At 41.0% G+C, this 14,289-nt stretch overlaps 1 long non-coding RNA gene across 1 annotated transcript; it reads right to left on the minus strand.

Moving 5' to 3' along the window:
* Positions 1–5,856: 5,856 nt before the first annotated feature.
* On the minus strand, positions 5,857–10,172 carry LOC105537476. The gene is made up of 3 exons (XR_001005719.1): positions 9,932–10,172; positions 6,173–6,266; positions 5,857–6,037 (listed from the first exon to the last, which is right to left on the minus strand). It is a non-coding gene; the product is annotated as an uncharacterized LOC105537476 (long non-coding RNA).
* Positions 10,173–14,289: the final 4,117 nt, after the last annotated feature.

Genomic DNA, 14,289 nt, shown 5'->3' on the forward strand with positions numbered 1-14,289 from the left:
TTTCTCAGAAAACTGGGAAAATGGGAAAACCAGGGATGCACTAACTTCAAGCATGGCTGGATTTGGACTTCCAGTGGAATAATCAGGGATGTCTCCCTCTGATCTCTCTGCTCTGCTTGTCTTAATTTGGCTCCATTTACATTGGGTCTGGGGACCCCTAGACATCTATCAGGACTGTGTCCTTCTTGGTGTTCCTTGACTTCGTTCTCCGTATAAGGTCTCACTATGTAGCAGACAAGATGGCTGCCAGAAATCCCAGCATCTCCTCTGCATAGCTGAGCATCCCCAGAACAAAAGCCTAAGCCAGTTTTCAGTATTCTTTCAAGTTTGAAAATGCTGAAATCCTAGGGTGTCGTCGTCGTCGTTGTAATATAGTCTACTGATTTTAAAAATAATTTATGTCCTTAAATCAACTACTCAATTTACATTAAAATGTGCAGATTACAAATCTGGACAGGTCAGTGTGTCATCATAGGCAACCACATTGTACAATATCAAGCTTCCATGGCTTACTCTAGTTCAAAGACTCTCCAAAGAAGGACAATATGGCTGTGACAGCATTGAAATTGAGATGTGTCTCTTTACATCAGCATTTTCAAATATCCATGATGAAAAACCTCTGAGAAATGTTTTCTAAAAACAAAACCTAGAGCTTGAAATTTTTAAAAAATTGATACCTGCCCCTTCTATTTAAAAAAAAAAAAAGTTGTTCAGAAAAATACCCCCAAAGTTTTCAAACAGGAAACGAAACTGTTTTAAAATTGAAAATGTCAGAGTTAACTATCTGTAGTCAGCTTATGCCTCTCATTGCCCCAGTCCCTCAATGCTTACCGCAAGAAGTAGCTGTCTTAGGTATGTGAATTTTTTTCCCAACAAGTATACTCATGATTCACAGTTGTCTGAAACCCACCCTGGTTTGTAGAATTCACCTGAAATATTTTTTAACCAGAATATCTGCCACTCCATTTTTCTAGTTTTTTTTTTTCTTCATATTCCCAAATCTCTAAAGATTCTAGAGAACATTTGCTGAATAGGTTGCATTTACCAGGTGCTGTCCCAGGTCCTGGGAATACAGATGCCTTCATCTGTTTTGTGTTGCTACCCAAGCAATTCAATTCTGTCGAATACCTAAGACTGGGTAATTTATAAGGAATAAAAAGAGGTTTATGGAGCTTACAGTTATGCAGCCTGGGAAGTACAAGATCCAGCAGCCCATCTGGTGAGGACCTGGGGCTGCTTTGACTCCCAGTGGAAAGCAGAAGGAAGGGTGAGCAGGAGCGTACAAAGACACCAAACATGAGAGGCAGCCTCACTTTATAACAACCGGCTTTCACGAGAACTAATTCATTCCCAAGAGACCTAATCCAGTCTCTCCAGAGAAGGATGCTAATCATCTTAATGACCTAATTAAAGTTTGGATAAAGGCCCCACCTCCCAACACCCATTACATTGGCAGTTAAATTCCAACATGTGTTTTGCATGGAAACTCAAGGAAAGGAAAAAAAAAAACATAACACATCCAACCTATAGCAACAGATGAGGACAAAATACAGTCATGTCCTGCAGTGGAGGGGAAGACAGGCAGCCTACTGAGTAGCTCTAACTACCTGTATCATAGAACCTGCAGGATACTGTGGGAGCAAAGAGGAGGGCAGTTCCCAGATCGCTCCCCCAACGCTAGGGCTCATTCTAGTTTTCATCAGTGGTAAATGCACCATCCTGGAGCTGCTAGCACTCACAGGACACCACCTCAAGCTGGAGATGTTGTACCTCTGTGTGACAGGATATTAGGTATCAAGTGGATCTTGTTGTTTCCTCTTTGGGCCCACAGCGGAGAACCCAGGTCCTTAGTACCCCATACTTTGAGTTCAGAGAACAGGCAGAGAAAGGCCTGGTTGCTTCCCTTCCTGCCTTTGCCCCCTGCCCTCCCACTCTCACAAGCCTGGCTGAGAAGAGTCATTTCAGCAAAACCAGCACTCCCACCCTCAAAGACAAAATAAGAGGAGTGTGGGGAGGGAGTAAATCGTTACTCCTAGTCGGAGCTGTGTGAATGGGTGGCGGGCATTACCCAGTGGATTTCTTCTCCAAAATCAAGGAAAGAATTTGCAAGGTTTGGGGATGCTTTGTCATCCCTCCTGCACTCCTCCACACACTTTCTTCACTGACCTGGAGACTGGTCATCAGTGGTCATCTTTTGGGGACTGGAGAATGAGGTAAGGAGATGGCGCAGCGAGATGGTGAGGAGGACGATGACCAGGTCAGGACTGCCCCCAAGTTGCAATTCTCAAGACCTACAGGAAGGGGATCCCCAGGGAATTTTGAGCCCTGGAGTTGAAGAGCTTGGGAAAGCAAGTATTTTTGGAGCAATGGCATCCCTAGGAACCCATACAGCAGAAGGGGAAGGAGGTCCATACAAGGCCCACAGAGGAATACACATGGTGCCTCCTGCTGGGGGGCCCCAGCCAGAGTCTGCTCCTGGTGAGGGAGGCACCCCAGCCCTCATGAAGCTCAGTGGACAGGAACAGCAGTCATGGGCACCCAAGGGGAGGACAGCAACTATACCATGGACATCCACGTGAGGGAGCATCTGTCTTGCTTTCTTTCCTCCTCTGGAGGAGTAGAGACAAGTACAGACTGGGCCCCCTCTGCCACTTGAACTTCCCATGCCACAAGTTCCACCTGTCCTGACAGGAATGGAGAGGGTCAAAATATTAAAATTGACTGAGGAACTAAAGGCAACTGTTCCCTTGACCAAAAACCACAGGAAATTTATGGAATTGAAACCAAGGTTGCTATGGAGAACAAGAGTAGTAGCAATTATTGGAAAAACAAAACCATTTTATGTTTATACCCCCAATTAGTTAATACTCCTCACTAAACCAGGGAAAGTGTTTTATTGCCTTTGCTAAATTTAAAATCGGCTCTTAGAAGAGTTACTGATGAAAAGAACTTAGAACCGTACCTGGAACATAAGACTTCAAAAAACTATGAGCTAATATAGGAAGTAGTAGCAGTAGTGATAGTAGTACGGTATTTTCATCATATAACCGGTGTCTTAGTCAGTTCAGACTACCATAATAAAATACTATTAAGTGGGCACCTAGTGAACAGTAATTTGTCACTAGTTTGGAGACTGGGAAGTCTGAGATCAAGGTGCCGGCAGATTCCATGTCTGGTGAGGACCTGTTTCCTGATTCTTACGTGGCTTCTTCTCACCATGTCCTCACATGGTGAAACAGACAAGCTAGCTCTCTTTGGGGCTTCTCTTATGAGGGATTTGTGCCAGTCACCTTCTAACAGCCTAACCTCCAAACACCATCAAGTCAGTGATGAGGTTTCAACATACAAATTTTGAAGAACACAAACATTCAGCCCATAGCAACTGGATAGAATTTTCAAAACATATATAAAGGATTTCCATAGCCTCTCTTTCATTTGATCTACAAAAGAACCCAGCAGAATAGGTAAAGAGGGTGTTATTATCCCCCCTTGAAGATGAGAGAACTGAGGCTCCTTGAGAGTATGTGAGTTTTTTCCAAAAAATCTCATACATGTGAACCTAGAATCGAAGACTTCTGACTCCTAGCCTATGGGTTTTGTTTTGTTTTGTTTTTTTGCATGACCAGCTTTGTAAATCACAGAGAGAAGGAGGAGAATGAGAAGAAGGAGAATGAAAACGAAAGATTGGAGAGGGAAGGATGAAGAAAGACAGCCATTCATTTCATTGACTATGCACCATGAGCCCCGAGTTCCAGGGATTTTCAGATTTTTTTTTTTTTTTTTTTTTTTAGAGGCTAAGACCACATACATTTCCATGTATACATAGAAACTTGTTGTATTAGTCAGTTTGGGCTGAGTTGTGTTGCAATAATATCCCCCCAAATCTTCAGGGCTTACAACAACGGCTTCTTCTTGGCTTATGTTCATGCCCTTTGAAGATCAGCTGCAGCCCTGCTCTATGTTCTCTTTTTATTAAAAAGAAAAAAAAAATCTTTATTGAGATACAATTCACATACCATAAAATTCACCCATCTGAAGTTTACAATGTAATGGTCTTTGCTATAGTCACAGATATATGTAACAATCGTCGCAGTCCAATGTAGAACATTTTCATCAGCTCAAAAAGAAACCTTTTGGAGGATTTCTCCTCTTGACCTCCCCATTCCCTCCAGCCCTAATAAACCACTGTCAGCCTTTTGTCTCAATAGATTTCCTTATTCTAGACATTTCATAAGCGACATAATATGTAGTCTTTTGTGAGTGACTTCTTTCACTCAGCATAATGTTTTCAATGTTCATCTGTATTGATGGAAGCATATATCAGAACTTCACTTACTTGATGACAGAATAATATTCGGTTGTATTGACATATCACATTTGTTTATCCATTCTTCAGTTCACATCTATTTGAACTTTTCACATTTGGACATTAAGAATAATGGGGTTATAAACATTCACGTACAAGTTTCTATGGACATGCTTTCATTGTGTGTGTGTGTGTGTGTGTGTGTGTAATCATTGGGTATATACCCAGGATGCTTTGTTATCCCTCCCGCACTCCTCCACATACGTTCTCCACTGACCTGGAGACTGGTCATCAGTAGTCATCTTTTGGGGATTGGAGAATGAGGTGAGGAGATGGCACAGCGAGGTGGTGAGGAGGAAGATGACCAGTTCAGGACTGCTCCCTGCCCCCAAGTTGCAATTCTCAAGACCTACAGCAAGGGGATCCCCAGGGGATTTTGAGTCCCGGAGTTGAAGAGCTTTATTCCAGGAGTGGAACCACTGGGCTATATGATAACTCTATGTTCAATTTGTTGTGGAACTATTAAAAGCAGTTGCACCATTTTGCATCCCCACCAGCAGAATATGAGGATCTCAATTTCTTTATATTCTTGCCAATACTTGTTACTGTCTGGCTTTCTTACACTAGCCCTCCTAGTGGATGTGAAGTGGTGTTTCATGACGGTTTTGATTTGCATTTCCCTGATGACAAATGATGCCAAGCATGCTTTTATTTCGCTTTCCCAACAGAAGGACATAAGCTTGCAGTGAAGCAGAACTGGGTTGGACCTTGGTTCTGCCACTTACTCCCTGTTAAGTAACTTATATCCAATTGCTCCACACCATGAAGCCTCACTTTTCTCATCTGTAAAATGAAGATGAAAATACTTGCATCATTACATGTCGTGAGACTTCAAGAAAATAATATATGCGGAGCACCTAAGTACCTTGGCAAACAGTAGAGGCTTTGTAAACAGAGGCATTATCATTTTATTATCCATTACAGATAAGAAAACTGAGGTTCAAAAAGGTTAAGAAACTTGTCAGAGATCGTAAAGTAATGATGTAGTTGGGTCAGGATTGTTGCCCAGGTCTGTTTGGCTCCAAACTATAGCGTTCCTGCAACTCTACTTTTGAGTCAGAATGCCGGGCACCTATTGGGGGTTACGTTTTCCTATCCTTCACACATCTACAAGCATGTTGAATAGTGAATGAATAAAAGTAATTTGAATCTATAAATAAACAATGGTATGTATTATAATCAACGGCACAGAGAAAAGAAAACACATCACTTTCTTTCGGCACTAACCTTAATTAAGTTCTAGGTGCATTTTTGTTTATTTGCTTCCAATATAAAAATTATCCATTTCAAATGTTACTACTGTAAGAAAACTTTTATTAAGATATAAAATGTTTATTTTAATAAAAACATATTGTATTCCCACCCTAAATTCATCCTTTTTTAAAAACAGGACTTCAAACATTTAAATCTTTCATGTGATTTTTATTGTCTTTGTGCTTGTATTTTTTTTCAATTAGGATGTAATTTAGTTTTATGATGAAAACCACCTGGAGGCTAAGACCACATACATTTCCATGTATACATAGAAACTTGTTGTATTAGTCAGTTTGGGCTGAGTTGTGTTGCAATAATATCCCCCAAATCTTCAGGGTTTACAACAATGGCTTCTGTCTGGCTTGTGTTCATGCTCTTTGAAGATCAGCTGCAGCCCTGCTCCATGTTCTCTTTATTCTAGAATCAAGACCAAAGGAACAACCTTGAGCTGTGGCACACGAGCATCGTGATAGAGGCCCACGAGAAATGTTAGAATCAGAGGATGGCACTTAAAGTTTTTATCTGGAAGCAGCAATTATCATTTTCACTCACATAACATGGATCAAATCCAGAAACATGGCTAATAAGCCTGATGTCAATGGAGCAGGAAGAATACCTTCTTACGGGGAGGGCCACCAGGCAGGCCCTAAAAAAAAAAAGAGAAACAAAGTTTTGGATAAATAGTGCAATCTACCAGAATTCTGGGTCATGAGTCTCCACTTTCCTCTATTTGTAAGCAAAATACATCTATTCTTTCCGATAGGGATGCCAGATTAAATACAGGATGCCCAGCTAAATTTAAATTCCAGATCAACAATGGGTAATTTTTTAGGATAAGTATGCCCAAAATATTGCACAGTGAGATATACTAAAAAATTATTCATTGTTTATCTGAAATTCCATTTTAACTAGGCATCCTATATTTTAATTTACAAAATCTGGCAGCCCTACTCAAGAAAAATAACCTAAAGATTCCATTCGGTTACAGCATCAGACTTGAATTCCATGATCTCATGGAGTTCTTTACATCAGGCCCAGATGTTCATTTTCCTGAGAGCAAAACCTATGGATCAAAAAGACAAGTTATCTGCCCCTCATATGCCCAGTGTATCATGGTGAAACAGGATACCTGAAACAAACACTCCCATTCAGAAAGTGAGAGGAGAGGAAGAACGTAGAAGTCACTTGTCCATGGCAATTCTGAAAGGCCCTTGGGCAGAAGTTGCAGACTACCTTCCATGGAGACTGGAAATGTTCTTTGATTAGGACTTGATTCTGGACCTACAACAGTAACACCTGATGTATTGTTCGGCATGGTGCTTGGCACTGTCCTCCGGGAGGTCCTTCCTTTTCAATTGTTCTCCTAAAGCATTTTTTGTAAAGGACAATATGTCCTCTTTGGAAGCTGGCCAGGCTTCTCTGTCTTCTTCCCACAGAAAGTTGGAAATCCAAAGGTCATTTCAAGTCTCAGTTATAATCTGTTTTAGCATGAGCCGGTGACTCTTTTGGCAATATAACTTTCTCACATTCTTATCTATTTGATTCCAAACAGCCTCATGTGCCAATGGCCACATCCATAATTCTTTTCTAGTTGCGACATTCCTTCTAGACTTAATTGCAGGTAACTTAAATTTATCTGGCTCCAGTGAAAGAACTACACTTAGAATCTCTCTTCCCTAAGCCATTTTGTCTGACTGGAAGGATATAATTGGTGCCACTGTAATCAGTTGAGAGGTTTTAATTGAGGAACAATATCTTTGATTGGTCCTTGCCACAAGGCTGAATTTTAGTCAGTCTTTGTCACTTAAGACATTTCCGGTTTTATCTTTTGTTGTTTGGAGATCATAATCAATTACACCCTCTAGTCCTCTGAGTTCTCAAATTTCTGGACCCTTTTTACTCCCTTTGATCTCCCCGAAATGGACAATTCCTACCTAAGTTCAACTTTCATATCATTTCACTACGTGCAGCCCACAGCAACTTAGGCATGAGAGTAACATTCCGTTTCACAACTTTGCCTAAAGCCATAAGCTCATTTAGTGCATTATCTGTCTTCCAAGGGATTAAAGGTGACAGTTTTACCCAATACCTTGCCACTAGATAACATAGGTTGCCATTTTTCCATCCCTCAACAACGTTATTTTTTGCTTCCCACTCCCAAGCCTCAGAATTAATGCAACGTAATTTAGGTTTCCTGCTATGGTAGTAACTCAGTGATAAGTCTTAATTGCTGTATCAATTAGCTTAGCCTAAGTCGTGATGGAGTAACAACAAACACATCCAAAATCTTACAATAAGAAAGATTTGCTCTTTGCATATGTCCATGTCCTTTACAGGTTGGCTGTCATTTTGTAACATGTCATCTTTTTCTAGGACTTAGACTGAAGAAGCAGACATTATCTGGGACTTGTTGGCTTGGGACAAAGTAAAAAGTAAAAAAAAAAAAAAAAAGGCACATATCCCTCTACTTGGAAATGGCATATGTTCTGGCTACATTCCATTGACCAAAGCAAGTCACGTGGTCAGGATGAACTTCTTTTATTTCTTTTTGCCTTCTATGCAGTTTATTTATTTTTTAATTTTCTCATAGGTTATTGGGGTACAGGTGGTGCTTGGTTACATGAGCAAGTTCTTTAGTGGTGATTTGTGAGATTTTGGTGCACCCATCACACAAGCAGTATACACTGCACCCCATTTGTAGTCTTTTATCCCTCGAAGATGGACTTCTGATGGGTGAAAAATATACTAGTCTCACAGGGAAGAGCAGTGGGGAGTAGACCCACAGTGAAGGACAGCAGATACTTGGACAGCAGATACTTTTGAGCAAATAATAGAATCTACCCAGTAATGTGCTGCTAAATATTTAACAACTACCTCTCTGGAGGAACAGAAGCCCTGATTTGTATATTTGTCAATTTTCCATGGTATAAATACTCTCATCGTGGCCAATTTCAAGTCACCAGTGTCACGTCACCAAATGTGAAATGAGGAAGAGATGTACAATTAGCTCTTGTGAGCCACTATGAGCATGCCACAGCGCACCACGGAATCAACCTCAGTTTAAATCAACTATTTGCTAAATATAAGTTGACTTATGCCTGTTCCACAATATGAAGAACTCCTGCAGTCTTGCTGTGGATTATAACAAGAGAGGAGTCTATTAGGTGACTCAGCATAAACCTCCCTTAAACCTAAGCTGAGGATTTGCAGTAGGGCTGAGGAGGACTAGACAACTCAAAATTAAGTCTTCATATTATTTGCTATTTCAGCATTAATTCGAAAATTCAAGTGGAGAGTAAGAATGTGAGATTGAAATAAAAATAGTATTTTGCCTCTATAAATAAGATTCAGCCCCAGGCTCCTCTTTTGCAGAAATTCTTATTAAGGACTTGGCTCTCCTCCAAGAAAAATAAGGTAGAAATCATTCAAAACCCTTTACTTCCAAATTATTCCTGATAGGAGTTGCTTGATGAGTATAGCTCTCTAGTTTTGTATGTTTACAATTTTCCAATAAAAGGCTTGTTTAAAATATCCCTGAGCTAGGAAGTAGCTCTTACATACTTAAGTCTTAAGCCATTTTTTTTCAAAGACTTTTTTTTTTTTCTTTTGAGACTGAATCTCTCTGTAGCACAAGCTGGAGGGCAGTGGTGCAAACACAGCTCACCGCAGCCTCCACCTCCCAGGCTCAAGTGATCGTCCTGCCTCAGCCTCCCACGTAGTGGGAACTACAGGCGCCCACCACCATGCCCACTCATTTTTGTATTTTTTTGTAGAGACAGGGTTTTGCATTGCCCAGGCTGGTCTCAAATTCCTGAGCTTAAGCAATCCTCCTGCCTCAGCCTCCCAAAGTGCTGGGATTACAGGCGTGAGCTACCATGCCTAGTCCATGTATTCTTTAAGTACACTGACAACATCTCTATGGTAACACTGGGCAAGTTGCTTATGTGCTCTGAATTTCTGTTTCTCCAGCGATAGGACAGGATAATAACATCTACCTTACAAAGCGATTATGAAGCTTAAATATCTGGCATACATAAAGTATCTAGCAAAGCACTTGCACATGGTGGTCACTCAACAAATAGTCACCAGCATTCACTAATGAGGATACTGATTAGAATTATCACGATTTTATTACTGAGCCATGAAACTAGAGGTTTTAAGTTACTATTTAAAATAGTCCAAGACTTTATTCAATAGCCTCAGAGCATTTGGCAGGAATAATTTGGCTTTCGATTTTGAGTGCATCTGACAGGAATGACTTTTGCAGCTCCCCTGGATGCATGGATGTTATTGTAATTTAACAAAACTCACCTCTCTAGTTGCTACTGCATTTTGTCTGTGGGCCTCGAGCTTGGTTCAAATTGTCAGGCCAATGGAAAGACTGAATGCTTTGCCTCCAGGCAAACCTGTGGCCTGCAGGGGGTGGACCCTGCATCACATCCTCAGCCAGAATGGAAAGCTCACTCAGCATGCTGCAGTCTTTCATACGGATTCTGACATAAAACACCAGGCGGAAATTCCACTTGTGACTCTGCAGTAATTGTGGAGGAGCCAGAGGGCCATCCAAACACAGATGTCTGGCATGACGCTGCACCCCTCATGAAGTTACAGGACAGACATAGCAGAGAGATAGTGATGATCATGCATAAAGGAGAACCCACCATCTTCAGGGGACAACTCGTTCATTCTTCCTCCTTCATGGTTCCTGAGTTACTGAGAATAGTCAAGATTACTGTTTCAGACTTTTTCCAATGTCTTGACTTATAATGGAGAGAAAGATGTTGATGCTGGTAATGATAATGTAAAAATGGTGGAAGTTTTTCCAGAGTTTCAAATGATGGAACTCTGCATCCTACTATTTTGTAACATGTGTGAGTAGGTGTGTAGGGGTGTGTGTGTGTGTGTGTGATTCTACATATGTATGTGTATACTGATTCCTCCTGAGTAGCCCCCACTTTTTTTTTTTTTTTTTTACTAAGTATATCAGCTTCTGGAACTGCACATAACAGTTTTCCAGCAGTGACATTCAGGCATAGGACAGCCATCAAAGACCTGGAAGCCATGTAATAGAGCTGACCTTTGAACTAGGGGAACAACCCTTGCGTGTGCAGTCAAAACTCCAAGCATAACTTTTGACTTCCCAAAAACATAACCATTAATAGTCTACTGTTAACCAGAAGCCCTACTGATAACATAGTCAATTAACACCTATTTTGTTTGTTATATGTATTGTATACTGTGTTCTTATAATAAAGTAAGCTAGAGAAAATAACGTTATTGAAAAATCATAAGAGAAAATATATTTCCTCTTCATTAAGTAGAAGTGGATCATCATAAAGCTCTCCAACCTCATCGTCTTCATGTTGAGTAGGATGAGGAGGGGGAGAAAGAGGAGAGGTTGAAAAAAAAAAAAAAGAGGAGAGGTTGGTCGTACTGTCAGCGATGGCAGAGACAGAAGAAAATCCAAGCATAGCAGCCCAACGAAGTTCAAACTGGGTTGTTCAAGGGTCAACTGTAAAGACTACTAGAGGCAGAGGCTCACTTAATTGCGTGTTCAGAAATTAAGAGTTTAACATTACTAGAATATGCAAAGGCATACAGAGTGATATAATGGACTTTATATCACTTTATATCATTTATCTATAATGGACTCAGAAGCAGGAGGGTGGGGGGGGGAGCCAGGGATAAAAAAAAAAACCAAAAAACTACACATTAGGTACAATGTACACTACTTGGGTGATGGGTGCACTAAAATCTCAGAATTCACCACTATATAATTCATCCATGTAGCCAAAAACCACTTGTACCCTAAAAGCTATTGAAAAAAAGAATTTAATATTGTTAGTATGAGCAGCTCCACAAATTTGGGGTGCAAATATGGTCATATTATTTACTTTTCCAATTAATTCATTGAGTAAAGCTTGCTGCTATAACAACAACAAACAACAAACAAATTTTCAGTTATTTCTTGCTCATTTAACAATCTAAATTAGATGTTTCTGGTTGGAGGGCAGCTTTCCTCTACAGAATGATCCAGGGCACGAAGCATAATTATACTCTCTTTTCTGGCCAGCGGGGTCTTGCACCCACTCTACTCAGGGTAGATTTCCCTAGGGCTCCCAGGAGACTCCTAAAGAAGCCAACTTAACTTTCTGTTACCTCTTCTGATAATGCCAGGAGGAAAAAAATTATATAAAAGCTTTATATTCACTGAGGCATCCTACTATATTGAATTGTCTGAAATGAAAGAACCAAATGTCATCTTCAGATTTTAATAGATGATTGTCTATGAAATAAAGAGGATTTAGAGGCCAGGCACGGTGGGCCATACCTGTAATACCAGCACTTTGGGAGGCTGAGGCAGGTACATCACTTGAGGTCAAGAGTTTGAGACCAGCCTGGCCAATATGGTGAAACCCCATCTCTACTAAAAATCCAAAATTAACCAGATACGGTGGCTGGCGCCTGTAATCCCAGCTACTCAGGAGGCTGAGACAGGAGATTGCTTGGATCCTGGAGATGGAGGTGGCAGTGAGCCGAGATCATGCCACCACACTCCAGCCTGGGCGACAGAGCCAGATTCCATCTCAAAAAAAAGGGGATATAGAGGACATCTTCATATTATAAAATGGCATAAACCGAAAAATATATAAACATAAGCTGATAGTTTAAAGAAATCAGTTAATGGTATTTTTTTTTTTTTTTTTTTTTAGACGGAGTCTTGATCTCTCACTCAGGCTAGAGTGTAGTGGTGTGAACTCGGCTCACTGCCAGCTCCGCCTCCCGGGTTCCCACCATTCTCCTGCCTCAGCCTCCCGAGTAGCTTGGACTACAGGTGCCCACCACCGTGCCCAGCTAATTTTTTGTATTTTTAGTAGAGATGGGGTTTAACCGTCTCGTTAGCCAGGATGGGACCGATCTCCTGACCTCGTGATCCTCCCGCCTCAACCTCCCAAGGTGCTGGGATTACAGGCGTGAGCCAACGCGCCCAGCCAGTTAATGGTATTTCTAAGATTTGTAGTTGGTGCTCAATACATTTATAGAACCAGGCTTTTGAATCATGCCTGGAACTTAGCAGCTCAATTGTTATTTTTTAGAACAAATAAATGAATGGCAATGACAGAAGTCTAATAAGCATTTTGAAATATGTGCAAATCTTCAGATATAAAATTTGTACATTAAAATAAGTTTTTGAGATAATTGGTGGATATCCCATAAATGTTTATTTCTATTATCGAAGATATCATCAGGATAATTTAAATTGCCAAAGTAGACAGAGATGTGCCACGTACATGTCACTCAGGACTGCTACATATATTCATAGAGGTTTAGCACTACACAGTCCCAGAGAATGGTATTCACACAGACTCCCATGCAAATAGCTTCCCTGGGTTTGTGCAGTGCATACTGTGTATGCAGCTGCCTAATTTGAATACATCAGTCCTAACAGGCCGTAAGAGTAGAGCAGCTGATTCACCTTGTTCATCACCAGGACTGATTGAGCTGGTCTGGCTGAGTAGTGCGTTTTTACTTCATGTCCCCACTGCTTCCTCGTTTACCACCTCCTCCCACAAGCTTACGTTCTTGTAAAGATACTGGCCTTCCCTCATAGAAATGCCCTCCTGTCAACGGTGTGCTTATAACTTCACCGGAGCCCACGCAAACTCCAGAGGACTCTCAGTAATCCTGGAGCAGGAGATCCCCTAAAATGTGAACTGAATATTCTTTCTCTGTTAGTAATGAGGTACTTAAACACACGCACGTGGTGGCATTTTTTTTAACCCAACTTTTTGAGGATTGCCTATTAAATACCAAGAGACATCTTAGCTCTCTGTTAATTAACAATGTCACTAATTCAAAAATGTTCTCATTGTTTAGTCTACAAAAAAGCCGTAAATGGGTCCTTCAGATCCCAAACACAAATTTTAAACATCTTATCCTTATATGTTCAATATTTACATTCTAAAACATAAAATGTAAGTTCTAGGTCTCTCTAGAGTCTGGGGTGTGTTGGAAGTTGGGATAGATGGGCCTAAAATGAGGCAAAAAGACCAGTTAGGAAGGAGGTTTTGGTAAGAGTCCAGATGAGAGATACAAGGACTCACCCTAAGGTAGTGACCAAGGGCATGGAGGACAGTTCATCGCTCTCACTACCATTTAAGAGGAAGACTTGGCAGGGCACAGTGGCTCACGTCTGTAATCCCAGCCCTTTTGAAGGCCAAGGCGGGCGGATCATGAGGTCAGGAGATTGAGACCATCCTGGCTAACATGGTGAAACCCTGTCTCTACTAAAAATACAAAAAGTTAGCCAGGCGTGGTGGCAGGCACCTGTAGTTCCAGCTACTCGGGAGGCTGAGGCAGGAGAATGGTGTGAACCCGGAACGCAGAGCTTGCAGCAAGCAGATATCGCACCACTGCACTCCAGCGTGGGCAACACAGCGAGGCTCGGTCTCAAAAAAAGAAAAAAAAAAAAAAAGAGGAAGACTTTATGGGACTTGAAGACTGACAAATAAAGATAAGGATAAACTGCAAATAACTTCAAGATCATGCTATTGGGCATTTGCTGGTGCCATAGCATGATGAGAGATAAAAGAACTAGGTATAGTGAGGACTTACACATGTAGAGAGTTAAACAGCATATCAAGAGTTCTAATACTGGATGTAAGAAT

This window comes from Mandrillus leucophaeus, unplaced genomic scaffold, assembly GCF_000951045.1.
Source record: "Mandrillus leucophaeus isolate KB7577 unplaced genomic scaffold, Mleu.le_1.0 Scaffold173, whole genome shotgun sequence".
Taxonomy (NCBI): Eukaryota; Metazoa; Chordata; class Mammalia; order Primates; family Cercopithecidae; genus Mandrillus; species Mandrillus leucophaeus.